The sequence below is a fragment of the Protopterus annectens genome, chromosome 1.part0 (assembly GCF_019279795.1).
Source record: "Protopterus annectens isolate FY-2018-M chromosome 1.part0, PAN1.0, whole genome shotgun sequence".
Classification (NCBI taxonomy): Eukaryota; Metazoa; Chordata; order Ceratodontiformes; family Protopteridae; genus Protopterus; species Protopterus annectens.
In genome coordinates, this window is record NC_056725.1 from 1,859,414,278 (window position 1) to 1,859,435,438 (window position 21,161).

The 21,161-nt window shown below is 38.9% G+C and overlaps 1 protein-coding gene across 1 annotated transcript in view; it reads left to right on the forward strand.

The window, feature by feature from the left end:
• Nucleotides 1-21,161, forward strand: part of LIFR (LIF receptor subunit alpha) — a 1,345,198-nt gene that overhangs the window by 980,226 nt on the left and 343,811 nt on the right. The window lies entirely within an intron of this gene.

Sequence of the window (21,161 nt, forward strand, 5' to 3'; positions counted from 1 at the left end):
GTATATCGGGTCAGATTTTAACATGCTATCACATCATTATGTTGAAATCTAATTATTCTGGGTTTCTTTTCTTGAGTTCCTTTAAATGGTTTGTTGAATTCACAAAGGTCCAGATTTCAAAAGAGCTGCTCTCATTGTAAGTTTGCCCTGCTTCCAAAATACTTGCTGTCAGTGAAAATGACTTACTTTGGTGTAAGGCACATCAATAAACAGGCTTGCACAGGGTTCCAGATTCCAAAAGACTGGTTCTCAGTGTAAGTGATCACTTACACTGGGAGCAAGCCTTTTGGAATTGGGCCCTAAGTTATCAAACTGGACGTTCGTAATGTTGCAGCCAGGATCTGATTTGGGTCTGCATGGTCTACACTTCTTTTAATGACAATTTCATTATAAGATTCTTGGAAATTTCCCACCTTCAGAATTTATTGTTGCACCTTGCTAATTTTTGTTTGTGTTTAGGAAGGTTATACTATTTGAAAAACATACACACACACACACACACACACACACACACACACACACACACAAAATGCATATTGCATGGAAGCTTACGGGCTCAACTCCAAAAGACTTGCTGTCAGTGGAAGTGAATACTTCACTGAGAGCAGGTCTTCTGGATTCTGGCCCCTATTGTAAGCCTGTTTATAGATGGGCCTTACACTGAGGTAAGGTTCTTCTAACGAGAGCAAGTCTTTGGAATCAGGTCAGATTTACACTGAGAGCAACTGTTTTGGAATCTGGCCCAATGTGTTTTAATACTTAAGACTATAACAGACGTGTGTGGTTGTACACAAGTAATTAGAACTGCCCTCATCATGTATGCACACGTGTACAGACATATACAGACTGTTACATCCACCCTCTTGTAATGGAGAAGATGACCTAAGATTTTAATCCAGTTATGAGTTTTATTTCATGTAGAATTTTTAATGCTGAAGATGTCATTAAGAAAATGTGAGTTATTTCTACAGGCTTAATGTTTTTTTTTTAATTTACCACAAAATGTAATTGCAAAGGTGCATGCACACAGAACTGTTTAGTCAATGGTAACAAAGTCAGGCATATTTCAAATATGATTTGCTGATAAACATCTGCAGTCATACCTCTCAACCTCTCAGTGCAAGAAATCTGGACAAAGACAGAAATAATGGGGGGAAAAATCCCAAAAATAGGGAAAGATTTTAAATGCTGCTCCTATAAACTTATAAAGTTGTTAGAATAACAAGTTTTGCATTATTATATATTTTCTGATGAATACAAAATCTAAAACTGAAATGTCCGTCATTTATTATTATTTAATGACTTCATTCCTCAGTGATTTGCCAGCAAACCACAAATTTTATGAGGAGCAGATCAAAATATGAGGTAAAAATCTGGACTTTTTGCAAAAATCTGGACAGCTGAGAGGTATGTCTGCAGTGTGTAAAAATATAGTCTTTATAAATTTTAAATAGCAGTTCAAAAATATTTTGGCAGTTCTGGAAAATGAATTAAAAAAGAGGGAGGCATTCTCTGTGTCTAAATGGGCCCATAAATTAACAGAAAGTGCTTGGTTTTAGAAATTTGCATTTCCAAAGAGGACAAAATGGGGAGTAATCAGATTTTTTTTTTTTGGTAAAATGTAATTTTTTTGCAAACTGCATTTGTTGATAGGAAGATTATCAGCAAGTGGATTACATGTTGAACACGGACATTCTAGTGCAGCTGTCTAGTTACACTGAAAATGATTTGGGAGCTTTAAAGTATCAGAATATTAAATTATGCCACATAGTATGATCACAGGCCATCAAAATAGCATTATTGCTAAGGGGAAAGAAAATGTGCAAATGTAAATTCTTTGGCAGAAGTTGTTTTATCTGAATTCACATTCATTCTTGTTGTCATAAGGTAAATGTTCAAGATAAATGTAAATCAACAGTAGATTTAATGAGTCAGCATTACAAGAAGGACAAATTTGTTCTTAGAAATGTATAGTATTAAAGCAGTTGTTTCCCAATGTGCTTTCACAGTGTGGCAACCTAAAGAAAAGGTAGGCATGTCTCCCGAAAATAATTATGTACTGACCATAAGAAATACTTCACTGACTCTTGGGTAGAGTGAAAAGCAATTGTGGTTTAACAAATGATGCATATGAGAGGCTAGAAAAGTCATCACTGTTCTAAATTCTAGCCACATTAAGTAAATTGGCAACAAATGAGGAAAAACATAGGGTTTTAATAGGAAATAATTCTGTTGTTTCTCTTATTTATTGGCCAGAGTTAAAATCTAGGCAGGTAAAAAATAAGCTATTATATGGCTGTAGTGTTTAAAATTACAAAGTTTTTTTGTGTGTGTTTACAGTAAAAACTATGTAAAATATTCAAGTCATATAAGTCTGAAGATTCTAGCTTTGAGTCTTGGCTAGCCAGTAAACACAAATCTGATACATATAAAAAATTAAGTGTTTTGTACCGAATAGTAAGTTACAGTAAAATTGTGTCAGGAAATCACAAATGATTATAGGCTTATTTTATGGATTATGGAAAAAAAACATGATTTTTGAAAAAAAATTTCAACAATAGTAAAATTGTGTGTTGACATGGAAGTCTTCATTGATGTTGAGAGTGGTACCCAACAAGAACTGGTAATTGCTTGAAATCAATAATAAGTAATGCATTGTAACTATGCTTAGATCAGCTTACACATTGCATGTGTGAATTTTAACAAAAAAGTCATTTTCCCTGAAATGATAGAAAACTAGATATAACACTTTAAAGATAGCTTTCCTGTTCAGATTGTTTTCTGCATAAGTTTAGTAATTCTCAAATTCTGTTGAGGAAAATGTAAGTAAGATAGAACTACCTGGTTAATTCATTGATTATTTAGGACAAAGGGAGAAAGGATAACCTAGTTGCAAAAGATTAGAAAATAATTAAAAATGCATTAAAATCACAAGACAACTTGTAGAGTTAAATGTGATGCATCTGACCGCATAAAGGATATTGTTTTCTGTCTCTGAATCAAAGGGATAATTAGGAAGTATGAAAACTTTTAGTGGATGTAGTTTTATTTTATAGTGATACTTACAAAGAGATTTGATTGATTTCTTCCTTTGAAGAAAAAGATGTCAGTAGTTGTCACAGAGGGTTATGGCTGTGAATTGCAGTTCCTCTGGTAGAGGGTATGATTCCTCAGTTTTCATTTGACCTTGAACAAGTCTCTTACCCAGACATTACTTTCAGATTGCTTCTGAAAAGGGAGCTGTATGTCCAGTGTACCTAAGTGGTCAACACATGGGTGTTATTAAGGCATAACATGATTTTGTTAGAATTCTGTTAAATAAGAAATATTTATTTTATGTTTACATTTACTAGACAGTTTTTACAATATACACATGATGTGTATGTAATTTTTACATGCACAAGATGTGTGCATGATTTGCATGATATGTAGATGTGGTTAACATCAGTTTGAAGGGTAAGATGGAATGTTCATTGTAACATGTTGGGTAAAATGTGTTATGACTACCCGAGGAAACAAAAAGTAAAGATTATTTAATGAAAGTCAGAAGAACTGAGACCAGACTTTAATGGTTTGGAAAAAACAGGATACAAGAAGACATGATTTTAATACAAGTGAGAATAAAAAGTTAAAAAATGAAAGTTGCAGATTGGCTTGTGGATGTGAGCAAATGAAGGGAGCATGCAGTTGGCTGTTCTATGCAACAGGATTCATGGAGGCCAGATTTTGACTTTTGTGACATGAAGTCAAATAGGTACTTCTGTAGTTAGAACAGGTAAATAAAATGTATTAATTCTCAGTGCGAAAGAAGATAATGTGCAAGAAAATACTGCACAATCTTTTCAGGCAGTGGAAAGAAAATTAAAGATAATTTGGGTACACCTTAATGTTGTAAATGTTCTGTATGCCAAAGGAGTTGATGACTCACCATGGCACGAGTAACCAGTCTGTTTCCAAGTTAAGGAATACATTTTTAAAAGGTTTTATTTGTAGTGTTTATAATTCTAATGTTGCTGTACTTCATGTGTAGGTCATTAAATAAATAGTACAAGGTAAATGCTAGAAATTTGATAACTGTGCATGCAAATGCATGGAGTCCATGCTACCACTCAAGTTTCAGCCAGTAGGTGTGTTTCTAACCTACCGTTTGTTTTTCCCCACACCTCAGCTGTATCCTAATGAGTTAATTTTCAGTGTAAATCTGAAGGTAAAATAATCAGATAGCCATCTGGAGCAGCCTAGACTCATAACTCTTATATCATTTTTTTAAGGAGGTAAAAGTTTGATTTACTGATAGGATAAATCAAAGAGAAAACTGTTGGGCATATACTGAAATATCAAGAAATATGTCAGGATGAATTTTCTCTAGTAAAACATTACAACTGAAAAAATGGATTTCTGTATTTCAAATCAAAAAATTTTACAACAAACCGTATAATGTTACAGGCTAGATTCTTACAGTGCTGCTTTGTTCTGAAACAAAGGAATGGCCTCAGCCTTTTCTCCCTGTTCCTTATTGAGTACCGCTTTGTTTGTTTAACTCTGTGAATGAAGTCATGAGAGAGTGAAGAGTATTTGAAAGTATGCTGACCAACAGTATCGGAATAATAATTGCATATTTCTACTGTCAGTCAAGGTTGTAAATTATGATGGAAGGAATATTCCAGAACTTGTCGTTTTTTTTCACGTACATAAAAGTCTGTGGATGTATTGTTAGTATTAGTCCAAGTTTGTTACTGTTACTATATGTTCTATGTGTTTGGAATGTAAATGATTTTCCAAACTGCTTTCAATGTCTTAGTGTACTAATGACAAACACAGATTAGAAGAACACACTTAACCTCCTGTATTCCAGACTTATGAAGATGTCTTTGAAATGGCATCCTTAAGAACCTGACTGTCAAACTTCAGACCCTAAAAAGCAGGATATATTTTACAGGGTGCAAGACTTCTGTAAATATTTTTTATAAAAACCATGCTGTGATCCAGTTATGGTTTCCTTGGACACTAGTGGGATCCAAAGAAAGCAAGATGTTAAAAAGATTCAGGAAAAAAAGGTTTTACCTCTTCCATCTCAGCCTTTACATCTATTAACTGCCAAATCCACTTAAATGTCAGGGGGACACTGCAAACTAAATGAAACAATGGCAGGAGACATTCTGATGAGGCCTTGAGGATGAGGATTACTCAATGAACAGAAATGACCTCACCATGTATTGGTATTATGGGATAGCCTGTAGTAGAAATGTAGCAACGTATACACAGTTACACTTGACTAAGAATGCAGCCTTTTCCAGTTGCCAGCTCTTGGAAGACATTCTGGATAAGAAGCTGTTTTGCCCCTCTTCCCAGATTTTCTTTTTCAGAAATTAGAAGAAAAGCAGAAAACTGCAGAGTCTTTTATTTCACGAATCTGTTCCAAAATACAGTAGAAACTATTCAATGAGGCAGTGGCCCTGCTAAAGAAAGCAGTCCAAGGCTGACCATTTTGGCATAAGAAGGTCTTTGAGAAAAAGCAGGCTTGGAGGAGTTATAGAGGGTAGGTATAGGAAGAAAGGTGGGGGGATAATCCCTGTCCTTTGTATGCCAGTAGTAGACAGCACGGATTGTGCTTTCATTATCCACCTATCTTTTTTTCCTCCTTTCTTTCCTTTCTGTACTTGCCCCAGCCTTGGTTGAAAGGCTTTTATGCTTAAGCAAACTGGTACAGCCTAACATGAGATAAATAGGTAAAGGAGAACATAGATCATAGCCTTCCTAACTCCAGACCAAAGGGAGCTGTCACAGCTGATTCTGACTCTGTTCCTGCAGTGTGAAGCCATAGAGAGTTCGGGCATTGTTTCAGGCTGATTCTTATCCCGAAAAAGAAAAAAAAAAGATAACTTAGATGGCCTAGATTTATCCTGGCTTGAACACATTTCTGAGAACACTTATATTCCATATGTAATGACCCTGCAAGCATTGCTTGTGCTGCTTTTACCAAAGTTACTTTAAGTTATCTTGGATCTGAAGGAGATACATCTGCATATCTCTGTTCTTAAAGGTATTTGAATTGTCAGTACCCACGGTCTGGTGTAAGACATGAACATTTTGGTTCACTTTGCCATTTTATTTGTCCACTGTGCACAGAGTGATATTTTGCACAGCTGTGTGTTTTTTTCTTTTGACCTGGTGGATGAGTGCGTATCCAGTATCTACAGTTGAATGATTTTTTTTTTAATTCAGTCAACCACAGATGAAGAAATACAATGAGTTATGAGGTACGTCATTCATTGGAGACCAATCTTAGTTCTCCCAGAACCTACTCAGTTCATTCAGTTCCTCTAAGTCCAGGGATGACAAGCAACATCTTGGTAATCTTATTAGACAGAAAACAGAAAAAGCTGTTCCAACCAGTGAATAAACACATCCTTTGGGGATAGTTGTTATCACACCTGACCATGAAAATATTCATGTCAACCAGAATGCTCTTAATGACCCTAGGCTGTCTGCAAACCTCATCCAGATGATGCCTCTGCTGTACTTATGAGGAAGGTATAGTGGTATTTGAAAAGCTTGTGGGAGCAACACATTCACCAGCTGAACAAGATGTTATCCCTAATTCCCACTGTCAGAATGTAATTACATCAGTAATCCCAACATGTGTTATATAGCTATGTATATTTTTTACTATATATAATGTACTGAGCCTGCAAATAGAAGTAATTTTGAGGCATTATTGGCCTATGTTACTCTCAGATGGACAATTAGGTAATATGATTAATAGATTTCCACTTATTTCTTATAAAAAAGGCAGAAGTTTAGCTAATTTTATAGTACATAATGCATTTGCTTTCCCCTTACCCAATATAGAGTTTAGAAGAAAGATTGATGTTGGCCCTTATAAGTGTGGGAAATGTTCTATTTGCCCATTTGTAGTTAGTCATTTTTCTAAAATTAGTAATATTTATTATAATCCACTGCATAGATTTGATTGTAATACAGAAGGAATGATATATGTTTTGAAATGCCCCTGTGAGATGTTCTATATTGGGGAGAGTAAACGTGCCTTTAAGATTTGTTTTCAGGAACATGTTAGGGATGTGAGAAATATGCTTACAGAAAGTCCATTAGCATTACATTTTTAAAAATTTAATGTAGGGGATGCTACACTATTAAGAGGGTCCATTTTGAAACAAGTGAATGTGCAAATTGGAGAAAATACAGATTTGAAATACAAGTTGCTGCATAAAGAAACAATTTATTTATTGAAATGTAACACTTTGGACCTTGTGGGCTTGAAGAAAGATCTTGATTGGAAGTATGTAATTAACCGAATAATTGGTGTATTCTTATGTTAATTGTTTTATTGAATTATGTGTGTTTGTGTGTGTGTGTGTGTGTGTATGTGTATATATATATATATATATATATATATATATATATATATATATATATATATATATATATGCATGCATGAGTCCCTCTCAAAACATCTAAAACCCATAACATCTAATTTCATAACATTGAGACCAGAACATCTAAAACTCATAACATCGAATTTCATAGCATCTAACAGCACAAATCACATGAAAATAACATCCCCTCCACATATAATGACACCAAACTACCAAACACACTTTTTACTATGTTTCTGCAGGGGGGCTTGATACAGTGTGGTTAGGAAATAAATTTTTTCCCACTGCTGTATTTAATTCATTATTATCTTCATTTCCCCTTAGGCTGCTGCTTGGCTCGGGCTCGAAGTAAATAGCTGATCCCTGCGCACCTGAGCTCCTGCCTTTATCCATTATTAAGAGGTCCTGTGGAATCTAAGTAATTGAACAAGAGTCCTGAATAGGATTGTTTTTTTTTTGACCTGCCCACTAAGACTGTCCACCCTGAACAGTCCTTGTTGAAACCCTGCGCACCTGAGCTCCTGCCTTTATCCATTATTAAGAGGTCCTGTGGAATCTAAGTAATTGAACAAGAGTCCTGAGTAGGATTGTTTTTTTTTTTGACCTGCCCACTAAGACTGTCCACCCTGAACAGTCCTTGTTGAAAGTATGTCCTGCTAAAGCATTTTTAACTATATTACTCCAGGCTATCTGACTTCCCACCCAGTTTAGCCAGCAGCCTACCCACCTGCACTGTTCGTGCATCTTATCTGTATTAAGCCACTAGGGGCACCCTATTCTCATGACAACTGCTTACTTACTAAATTCACACTCTAGAGTTTTGATTTCTTCCCGGTTATCACTTCTGTGTTAACCTCTTTTTTTACTTTTTACTGCACCCTGACTCTAATACTGCACTTTGCTTTAAAATAATCCATTTTTCCTCACCCATCCCACCTATTGTTCCCTATACAGTACCCTGTAGTCTACACTTACCTGCACTTGTACCCAATGCTTTTTCTCACCTTTACTGATTGTTCTCTGTGCCTCAGTCACCTCTCTGGCTCTTCCCCCAACCTTTATATCTATCACAGTACTATCTCTGCCAATACTCCCACGTAAACTCTTTACTCATCCTCCTTTTTTACTCTCTCTTTTCCTTAACCTAAGTCCTCCTTTCCCCTCTGCCTACACTGCTCTACCTTGTCCTTTTCACTATCCTTAGTCAATATCTCCTCTTTTCCTCCCCGCTGTCTCCTCTACCACATCTTACCCACAGTACTTTACTTCTTCTCTCCTTCTAGCCTACTCCCACTTATAACTGCCACCTGCTTTCCTCAAGCTCTTTTACCCACTTAGCCCTAGAAATCTCGTGATCGCTGCTATTCCCCTTCTGCTCACTATTAACCCTTGCCCACCCATTCCTTTTCTTCCCCCCCCCCCGGATCTATTTCCAGTCACACTTTACTAATAGACCCCTCTCTAGGCGGCTTCCCCTCCCTATCTTCATTTCCCCTTAGGCTGCTGCTTGGCTCGGGCTCGAAGTAAATAGTTGATGTAAGTACTCTGCTGTATTAAATTTTGTGTGTTTTTCATTATATTGCTGAATTTTATGCCGCTCTCTCTCACTAGCTCTGTATAAGTTAAGCTTTATCATTACTTGACTGTAGCTGCAATCATTGTCATTATTTACTAGTCTACTTACAGTGTAAAACTGTGTGATTGGGACCCACGTGCCTCGCATTATAACCGGAAATATTACAACCTGTAAACCTTTACTTCTTTTCAGTTAGATCTGCCTAGCGTTCTCTGTGGTGGCTTATTTGAGCCGTTTATCTTTCTAAGTAATTTAGTGATTCGCAGCTTGGAAAAATTCCCTTAGTCTGTACTAGTGGCTCTACCTGGCGTTGTGTATTTATGGCGTGATTCTGCTGCTTTTTTAATATAGTTAACCAAAGTGTGTATGCAGCATCATATATGCCTGGCGTTCTCTATGGAGGTTTAATTTTGCGCTGTTTATTATTCTAAATACTTATTATGATTATGCAGCATTGAAACTCCCATAGTTTTGTACTGGTGGCTCTAACTTGGCGTTCACTACTTGGGGCGCAATCTCTGCTGCTGCTTTAGCAAAGACAACTACAATGTGTGTGTAGCTTTACATAACACCCACTTGAGAAGCTCCCACAATGAGCTGTGTACATTACGCCGTGTTATTGTAGCATCCACGTGGTCCCCAACTACGCAGTGGTTGTAATTTGAAGCTGGAAGTGATACTTAGTATATAATTCTTGTTGTGTTAACTGTGTATGCTGAATATAATACCACCATAGTTCCATATATGCTTAGTGGGTAATACCGGCAATTCTTTTTTTACAGATACCCTTAGGGTTCCTAAGTTCATTGTGTAGGTGTTAGTGGCTGGACTATATTGTAAGACAATCTTAGTGAATGTAATTATTTGAATGTTGTTGTATGTTGCTTCGATTTACCTTTATCTGCTGTGCATGCTTTATACTGTAGTAAGGGGCCAGTCTGTTGTTCTGTTTTTTGAGTCGGTATACCTGCATTAACACTGTGTTAAAGGGTCTATCTTTTGCCATATCCGTAGACCTAAACTCCAAATGTACTATGTGTGGTTGTTTCCTATCTATATCTTTGTGTCAGTTTAATTTAACTAGAACTTACTTTGTTTTCTGTCTCTTCCTTGATTTTCACCAGCCCTGCGCACCTGAGCTCCTGCCTTTATCCATTATTAAGAGATCCTGTGGAATCTAAGTAATTGAACAAGAGTCCTGAATAGGATTGTTTTTTTTTTACTTGCCCACTAAGACTGTCCACCCTGAACAGTCCTTGTTGAAAATATGTCCTGCTAAAGCATTTTTAACTATATTATTCCAGGCTATCTGACTTCCCACCCAGTTTAGCCAGCAGTCTACCCACCCGCACTGTTCGTGCGTCTTATCTGTACTAAGCCACTAGGGGCACCCTATTCTCATGACAACTGCTTACTTACTAAATTCACACTCTAGAGTTTTGCTTTCTTCCCGGTTATCACTCCTGTGTTAACCTCTTTTTTCTACTTTTTACTGCACCCTGACTCTAATACTGCACTTTGCTTTAAAATAATCCATTTTTCCTCACCTATCCCACCTATTGCTCCCTATACAGTACCCTGTAGTCTACACTTACCTGCACTTGTACCCAGTGCTTTTTCTCACCTTTACTGATTGTTCTGTCTGCCTCAGTCACCTCTCTGGCTCTTCCCGCTCCGTTCGCCTTGTGGGTTCACTCCACTCCCCTACCCTACCCCCAATTCCCACCCACCCCCAGAGGCCCTAATCATATACTTACCAAACCACACCCCCTACTAGGTCACATCCAATCTACTTTATTGCCTAATTATCACTTCTAAGCTTTTCACTCCTAATTGCCTCACCCTGCTCCCTTCTATCCCACTACTATTCATTATCAACCTTTCTAAACCTATCACACCCACTATGACCTTCATATTTAAACTACCTCACTTACTGCTACTGCTGCTTTTCCTTCCTTTATGCCATACCCTTACTTCCTACGAGCACCTTACCCTTAGCAAAGCACCCAATTTATCTAAACATACTAGCTCTATCCTTCCTATAGCTGAACAAATCCATATTAACCTCCTGTCTTCCTGCCCTTACGTTCCACCTCACTATCACAGAGTAGCCCATAACAGGTGTCACATCACCAGAAAGCTCTACCTAATACCCTCCAAAAACTCAACAATATTCCCAACACCACAAACACTCTTACTGTTACATGGGGATATTCACCCTAACCCGGGCCCAGATAACTCCCTGCTCCATACCATCCCAGACCCTACAACTAACAACGTAAATTCACCTTTCCCTCCAAACTCCCTTTCAATAGCGCATCTAAATATTCGTAGCGTGAACAATAAAATAACGCAACTCCATGCTTTAATAGACCTCTACTCATTTGATATCCTCTGTCTCACGGAAACTTGGCTTAAACCAGGTACCAAAGACAACATAATTACTCCTCCTGGCTACAGCATTTTAAGACTAGATCGTCTAAACCAAAAGGGTGGGGGAGTTGCTTTACTCTATAAATCTGACCTGCAGGTGACCTCAATTGACTCACTGCCTCCCTCCCCCGCTAATGCTGAAATACTCTGCAGCAAACTCCAAGTAAATAAAAGCAAAGTCATCTATATAATATGTTCCTACATCCCTCCAGGCAACTACCTAGATTCACTTGAAAACATCCTTAGCTGGCTCTCCTCTACCTTTCCACAAGAAACCATAATTTTAGGAGACTTTAATATTGATTGGAACTCCTGCATATCCCCCAAACACACCACACACCTCAACCTCTTTAACTTTCAACAAACCATAAACACCCCTATTAGGATTCACAAATCTACCAATAAACAGACCATCTTGGACTGGATATTGGTCAACAGTAATCCCACGTCATATAAAACTGGAATACTCCCTGACCATATCAGCGACCATCTTCTCACCTACATCACTAAACAAAAAACAACAATCTCAAACAGGCTACCTATCGTACTATATGTAACAAGAAAAGATTTAACCTTCCAAGTTTCCTTAACGAACTCAAAGAATATAACTGGTCAGCTCTTAAATACCTCCCACTTGATGAGGCCGTTACTCTATTCAGCAACACTTTCCTCCAAATTCTTGAGCATCAGGCCCCCTCACGCTTAGTTAGAATAAGGTCCAAAGCTGCTCCATGGCTCTCTAAGGAAACTAAGCAAACTATGCTATTAAGAAATAAACTCTGGACAAAATGGAGAACTACTAAAAACCCTACAGATCATCAAAACTTCCGACAACTTAGAAATATTGCAAAAAAACTGACCCTTCTTGATAAAAAAAACTTTTACCTTCAATATCAACAAAGCCAAAGTCATAACCCCAAAAATTTCTGGACAGGAATCAATAAACTGCTCCATCCAGGGAATACCAAAATGCCCACTCCTGCTAACTTAGCCCAGACCCCTCCCACTACAATAGCCAACACCTTTAACAACTTCTTCTCTGAAACAGTCACCTCACTAGCAAAAACTATGGTTCCCCCCGCCTCCCTTCAAAAGACCTCTCCTCTTACCAACAGCCCCACTCTAAAACTTGACACAGTCTCCACAACCTATATACATAAGCTACTCTCTAAACTCAAACCATGTACTCCTTCTGCCGACCAACTTCCAGCTGAATATCTCCAACTAGCTGCTACTGAACTAGCTTACCCAGTCTCCATCTTAATCAACAGAACAATAACCAAATCTACTATTCCTTCCCTCTGGAAAGTTTCCCACATTATTCCACTGCACAAAGGAGGTAACTCTAACGAACTATCTAATTTCCGCCCTATAGCCTTACTATCGCCACTATCTAAAATTATGGAACGCTGTATTCACCATCAACTTCTTAACCACCTTCTACTAAATAACCTTCTTGCAGACTCCCAACATGGTTTTAGACCTTTTCATAGTACTTCTACTGTTCTCCTCTCCTTCACAGACACTATCAACAAAAATCGTAATAACAACCTATACTCCTCAGCTTTATTTCTTGACCTCTCTAAAGCCTTTGATATGGTGAACCATAAACTTCTGCTAGACACTCTACAATCTCTTGCTCTTGACTCTAGCTTTACGCTGGTTTGACTTATATCTGACAGAAAGAAAACAGGCAGTCCTTTGGGAAAACCACCTATCTTCTCAGCTCCCAGTCCTAATAGGGGTCCCCCAAGGATCCATCTTAGGCCCCCTTCTCTTCTCTATATTTATAAATAACCTATCCTCCTCTCTCCCAACATCCACATGTATTCAACTCTCGTCTGTTCTGCTGCATCTCCAGCTGAACTTTATTCCTCCACCCAAAAAGTCTTCACAGCAGCAGAAAACTGGTTAAAACATATCTGTCTCCTCCTTAATCCCCAAAAAAACAAATTACTCATATTCTCTCCAACCCTTAAGTCAGCCACTCTCCTTTTCTATTACATCTACCAACGGTACTATCATCTCATCTGATTTATCCACTAAACTACTAGGTGTAACAATAGATAATCAACTGAACTTTGACGCCCATATTGACCTTACTATCAAAACTGTTAATAAAAAGATAGGAGCCCTCTACAGACTTAAGCCCTTTCTAACAACAACTGCTGAACTAGCCCAAACTCATCTCATCTCCACATTACTATACACCTCCCCAACTTTTATCAACCTCTCTAAATCTAACCTTCAGAAACTTGCCATGGCCTACCACAGCATTGCTAGGTTTGCTACAGGTTCCCCATTTCGCACACATCATTGTGTTAATCTCAAAATGCTTGACTGGCTTGAACTTCAACATCTTACTCTATTACATCAATTAGTCATCACATATAAAATTCTCCGTTACCCTACTAATACACCCATAACCTTGTGGCCCCCTACAAGAATCTCTCTTCCCTTCGCTCTGCAAACAAACTGCTAGTAGCCACTCTCAAGTCACACAATAAGGCAGGCGACTCCTTGTTCACCAATACTATTGGCCCATACTGGAATAAACTCCCCACAGAATTGACTACTTTGGGCTCATCACAACTTTTCAAGAAACAACTAAGATACTATCTCAAATCCCACTGGCTATGCCCTTGCTTGAATCCAGACTGACCTCCCATCTAACTTTCTTTATACTTCTCTTCATTACTTCTCCTTCTTCTCTCAATACTAACCCTCTGTAGCTCGCCTATCTCTCAAATGGACTTTCTTTTTTCTCTACAGTCGCTTTCTCCTTTTATTAGATATATTACTGCAGCATGTCACCTCACCTTGTTTTTAAACCTATTAATCATCCCTGCTGTGCAATTTCTGTTTCCTAGAATTAGTGCCCAGGCACTAATTGTTTATCATAATTCTTAATATTGTAAATATTTTTGATTCTTATAGTTGTTATGAAAGAATATGGGATCATGGGTCCCTTCTGTATTTCTCCTTTGTTTTGTTTACCTATCTTAATGTGCTACTGTAAATGTAACTACACTACATTGAATTTGTTCTTTACATTCTTATAATTTTTCTTTCTTTTGTTTCTTTTATTGTCCTGTTTGAATGTTTTTACTAGTATATAGTGGAGCTTTTCTCCTCGGGCCTCTGCTGAAAATGGACATGTATCCAGCCAGACTAGCCCGGTCAACAAATATAAAATAAATAAATAAATAAAATAAAATAAATTGTTGAGTTGGTATATTTAATTCACAGGGGGTGTAGGGGTGCAGAAACATTAAAAAGTGTATGCGTTAGTTTGGTGTCGTTATATGTGGAGGGCACGTTATTTTCTTGTGATTTGTAGTGTTAGATGTTATGAAATTTGATGTTATGGGTTTTAGATGTTTTGGGTTTTAGATGTTCTGGTCTCAGTGTTATGAAATTAGATGTTACAGGTTTTACATGTTTCAAAGTAGACCCATATATATAAAAATGGAGTAGCTAAGAGGGACCTATGAATCCACTCTACCAAGGCAGCAGCTACCACAGCAGACTTCTTTAGTAATGTGTTGGATCACAGCATATGTGAGCCAACCTCTTGGAATGCAGTGCATGCTTGCACACCTTTGCCAAACATTACAAACCAAATCTTGAGTCTAGGAACAGAGCAAAATTTGCTACTGCAGTCCTGCAGGTTATGCTGTAACTGTTACCATACCTAGGGTTCAGATTACTGCCTTAGTAATCTTTCCATTTGCAAGACGTTATTCTGAACATAGTAAAGCTGTGTAGGTTTACTCACCATAACAACAGAGGGTCAGGTAGTAGAATCCCTCCTGCACTGTTCTGGACAGACTGCCATCCACACTTCCCCCCCTAGTTAGTGGCTATCTGTTCAATGTAGGAGGTACAGGAGGCAAATAAATTAGAAAGTGAGAAATGGTTAATGCTTGGCATATTGATCTGGGGACTCACCAAAATACCCCAGACCTGCCTTTCCATTTATTTCCTGACATTATAGCTGCAAATACATGAGGCCCTGAATGGTTTTGCAGACTGACAACTTGCAGCATTATTCCTACTTACTGCAATTATTAGTAGCTATCCTACCAAAAATAATTGAAAGTGATAAATGTTGCTCTCCCTTTTAGCAGCATGTCTAATTGACGTCCTGGGCTAAGGTAGGAGTCCATCTCCACCATGGGGACACCAGTAGAGCTATGTAAGTCAGTGCAGAAGGACAGATATCAGATTTGGATATTTCCCAGTGATATAGAGTCGTACAGCAGTACTGATCCAACAGTATAGACTTTTTCCCATTAGAATGAATGTAGCCTCACAGCTGTACCTTTACTACAGAAAGATGCCTATTTGGAAGCTAAGCTGCCTAAATTTCAGATTTGTGCATGAAGCCCTTCAGAGCTTTCCTGCTACCGAAAATAGTGCTCCCCTTTGGGCTTTCGAGGATCAACAGTTGGGTGTTATTGTTCCATTGCTGGGCAGATAAATTTCTTTGTGGAAAAAACTTCCACTTTTACTTTGTATGACAGAAAGCTTGCTTTTTCTGTCAAACTTAATTAATTAAGCTAAGGAAAAATGTTTTTTAATGACTGCCACGTGACTTTTGATTACTTTTAAACAGGAGTGTTACTTTTTTTTACTTTTGTGGTAAAAATGTATTAAAACTAATTTTGAACTACGTTTTCTATGGTGAACATTTTACATTCTGGGGCTGGATTAAGTGTATGAAGTGCTTTTTACTGTGTTTTAATGAGGAAAGTTTTACAGCTTACTTTATTTACTATATCTGCCAGGCTTTCTTGGGAATAAGACACCTTTTTCGGCCTTATCATGGAGCAACCTTCCAGTCACTCGCTTCTTCCTTCTTCCAGCTACAAAAAAAAAAAAGAAAATTGTCCAATAGCCTTTGCCACCACAGCAGGCAATATGCATCAGCCTCAGGTGGGTGACACTACTGTGGCCAAAACTGGTTCCTTGGACCACTCTTCATTCTCCATGGCTCCTTCTAGTGTAGTATGTACAGTTGCCAACGACCTGGGTTTGGACATGTCATCTCCAGCTGTTGGAGTGACTTTGGTGAGTAGGGGAGACCCACTCTTGTCTGTCCTGGGAGAAGGGATAGAGAATGCCACTCTGTGTAGCCAGAAAGTTGTGCAAAAGTGGGTCTGTTTCTACAGAAAGTCCTTCCAAAAAGAAATAAAAACTTAAAATATGTCTTCTCCTGTCACAGCTACTCTGGACAGGAATAATTTAATGGGCTTAGCTCAGGGGTTTAATTCAGGCTGTTGATGCTTCCTGTATGGCTGTTTCTGGTAAAACAAAAAAAGATTCTTCATTTTCTGAATAGATTCAGGAGTACAAACTTCAAAATGATTGTGAAGGGACAGATTGTATTGCCTCCACAAATTTCAAATTCAGATTATACAGAGACTGTGACTTCTGCCAGCTCCTTTGATATATTCTGTTTCTCTGAAACTATTTCCAAAATGAATCGGTTGTTTCTTGGTTTAATTCTCCAAGTCTTTTGAGTGTATTCTACTTTGAGGCGAATGAGTCCCATTTCTAAGTCAAGGTATGATTAGAGTTCATGAAATTAGTATTTTTTCAGAGGAAGTGCAAAAATATAAAAAACAAAACCCATACATCTCTGAAAGGTGGAAACATGGACATGAGCAGTATTTATGCAAAGGAAAAAACCAAACTAATCAATAAAAAGTAGTCACAAAGATATTTGAAGAGAAATACAGGCAAAGGCATCCAAATATTGAAAATTTCACAGTAAGAAAAAAAGAAATAAGATGATGATGAAAACAAAGGGTGATGTAGAAAAGAGGATTAGAAAGGTAGAAGTTAATCCATAACTTCATTTTCAATTTATCGTCGAAATATAGGATTTAATATGGAGAGTCCATCACAGGTAGTGATGCAGCATAATGGAGCATAATGGAACAATAGGTCCACAGACTAAGGAGCAACAAGTGAAGTGGGAGGCATTTGAAGATTTGCCACAAGGTGATACTATGGAGCCTTATGTAGGAGACTGGTGCGAAAGTCCAGTTGAAGTTGCATAGCAATGAAAGGAGTGGGAAACAGGGACAACACTGACATAGATAATGTTGTGGAGGGATGGAACAATGGGCTGCCATGTGAAGGAGCAGTAAGTGAACCAGGGTGCTAGAGTTGAGTAGCTATACTTTCAGAATTTGGAAGAGAAGTTGATTGACTGCCTTTAGTATTTGTTTCTGAAATAGTATATCTGATTTTTCTTCTCTTCATTGTCCATTGTTTGCATTATTCTTTTGCTCCTCCTAATTTGCCACAGCTAGGCAGGAGGAAGTTAGGAATGTTCTAGTATGACAAATTCTGGGAGCATGGTGGGGGGGGGGTTCCTTCTTATCATATCCTTCGTCCTAGTCTTCATATATGGTATGCAAAGCCGTCAGTATGGTTCATGTGCTGCCTTGGGCTTTCCCCAGTTGCAGACATTTTGTCAGTATTTCCTGTATGTGTAGAAGTACCCCTAACTTCCACTGGGGGTAGATCTAGGCAGAAAACAACCCTACACTGTGCCAAAAGGGAAGAATTGCTAGCCAGAGCTGGTCATTCATTCCTGGCTTCTGGCAGAGTGTTCACTACTTAAACAAAGGTCACTAGCATCAGTCTTCATCAGTGGAGACGAGCTATATTTAGGAGACGAGAGCTAGGCAAAAAACACACATAAACCCACCCCTAAGCGAAGAATCATTAGCCAGAGATGCCATTCTTTCCAGTTCCTTGCCACCTCTCTGGCACATTGTTCACTACTTAAACACAGGTCCCCAGCATCGCAAACAGGATCTCTTTCCTCTTCAGTAGTGAGGAGAAGCTGTGTTTAGGAGGACTGGGTGAGGTGACGTTACTAAGTGATTTTTCTTGTATAGTTGTGTTATTTAAGGGAAATGACATAGCTCATGATTTTTGCATTATATGCGCACTGCAGTGTTTTCTGACTTAGCTGATCTTTTTTTTTTTGTTGTTGATTTATGTTAGCTTGTGCAGATGAGCAACATAAGTCAAAGTAAGGCTAATAAATGATTGCAGTAATTTGTGTAGGTAGAGCCTCCAACAGGTGTAGCCTAAGACAGTAGTCTCCTTGAGTACTCTGTGAACTCTAGGGGAAAAAAGAGAGGTGTTCTGAACATAGCTCTCAGGTGTACCTCATTACAAGGAACGTACCTCATTTGGAGTCTTAAAAAGTGGATGTTCCTCAAAGTTCCTCATTGAAAGGGTCTGTCACACATTCAATGTTAGGAATTTTTTAACTGCTAGCCATGGGTAAATAGATATGAATCATATTAATTCATTAAAATATCTTTTTTATAAGTAAAACCAGCATATTTTAGCCATCATATGACCTTCCTAGTTGAAGTTGTTAGTAAGCCATTAGTAAGTGTTCCACATTTTACCCGTTTGTCACACATTGTGAGGGCTAATGTTCCTCATTTTGGAGAAAGGAGGTTGAGAGCTATGTGCTGAAAAGTTTACCTATTGTGTTTAGCAGATGTTGACGTTCAGTGCATTTTGTCAGATTGTCAAAACCTGTCTTATTTTATAGGTTCATGGGTAGGTACTAGGCTAATGGCCGTAGGGCCTATATAAGCCTAGCCGTAAAGATTCCCTGGCTTTCGCCACCCTAAAAATTTATTTTCCTGTGCTCCTGTCGAGCAGAGACACAGAAGTGATCCCTGGGGTGAATTTCCTATTTCCCATCCAATCGTCAAGATTTTTCTTAACGAGGGCTAATGCGGTGCTCTGTTTGACATGAATGGGTAGTCTGTTCCAGAGTAAGGGAAGTCTCTGGGATAGGAACCTATCCCTCCAGCATGTTTTGTTTATAGTGCTGACAAGTTTTAGGTCCCTGGAGCATGTGGCTCGGAGGGATTGGGACTTCTTTAAGTGTAGCATGTCCAACAGCTCTGGGTTTGACATGGCTTTATATGTTAGGCAGAGGTCACCTCTGAGTAGGCGATATGCGATGAAGTAGAGCTGGAGTTTTTGAGACGGCCTGCATAGGGCATCTGTTTGAGGCAGGTGATCCTCTTTGTGAGGTATTTCTGCAGTCTCTCCAGTTGTTGCAGATGTCTTGTGAGGTACATACCAAACAGGGCGTTGTACTCTATAATAGGTCTAATGAGGGATGAGTAGAGAGGAACAATGACCTCCTTTTTTCTGGATGAGAAACCTTTTGTGATGAGGTGTTCCATGTTGAAAGACTTCCTGATCACTGTGGTGATGTGGTTATCAAAGGAGAGACTACTGTCCACCTGTGTCTCCAGGTCTCTTATCATACCTTTCAGTGTTAAGTGGACTACTGCCTATGTGGTAGTTCATGGGGACAATTTTTTTTCAAAGGGGATGACAATCTGTTTTTTGGCGCTAAGCTTGAGGCCATGCCTTTGACACCAGGCATCTGTCTCACTGAGGCCCTTTTTGTAGAATGTCCACATCATTAGGTGATTCGATAATGGCTCCAAGCTTGCAGTCGTCTGCGAACTTTGTCAGCCATAGACCCTTTGTGTTAGCCTGAACTTCAAAGAAGTAGATGCAAAACAGGAGAGGACCCAGGACTGAACCCTGTGGTACTCCACTTGTCACTGGTCTGGAGTCAGATTTGAAGTCGGCTATTTTCATGGTGTGGGTTCTGTCAGTGAGCCATTTGGCAACCCATCATGTGACATAGGGGTTTATGCCTAGTTTAGTGAGTTTATCTACGATTCTAGAGTGGGGGATAATGTTGTAGGCCTTGGTGAAGTCTAGATAGGCTGTGTGCACTAGGCTCTGGTGACTGCTTCAAAGAAATCAGTCAGCTTTAGGAGACATAATCTGCCTGTCGCAATCCCAAACTGGGTGGGGTCCAAAGTTTAGAGGTTACCTGTGTCTTTGTTTGAGTTCCATGATGATACGTTCTATGGCCTTGCAGATCAGGATTGTCAGGCTAATGGGGCAGTAGTTCCCAGGGTCCGTGATGGCTCTCCCGTGTAGAGTGGGATAACCGTCGCTGTGCACCATTTGTAGGCACAAACCCTGAAGTGAGGCTATGATTGAATATGGTACTTAGGTGGGGTGTCAGTTCGTCTTGTAGTTCATGCAGAATACAGCCTGGGATGTTGTCTGGTCCTATGGATGTTGTATTCTTGGCTTTGGAGAGTGCAGTTTTTACCTGTGCAGCCGTGATTTCAGGGACTTTGCATTTCTCCGATATTGAGATGGACCCTTTAGTGCAGTAGTGTCCAACCCGCGGCCCTCAGACCTCTTCCATGCGGCCTGCAACCCTTAAATTAAAGTTTTACTTTTTTTCCGTTTTTTTTAAATGCTTGCGACCTTTCCCTGGTGTGCGCATGCGCCAAAGCACCCTCCCATTACTTTTCGCGCCGATAGATGTATTTGCGGCAAGGAAGAGCTGACTTGCGTCCTGTAGCTGTTGTGCGCATGCGCGAAAAATACCCTTCCGTTCGTTTTCGCGCCGGTAGATGTATTCGCGGCAAAGAAGAGCTGAAGGAAGACGAGACCATTGCGCCGAAGAAAAGCTGAGAGAGAGAGAGAGAGAGGGATTTGTCATTTTTACACAGACACCAGGTAAGCTAAGTATGTTGTAGTAATCTTTACTGTAGTCATTAAAATCCTTGCACACCTAAAACTATCTTACAAACTGTCATCTATTTTTTAAGTCTATGTTGGGCCATAGAAACACTCTTATCCACAAAGCTGAATATGATCTA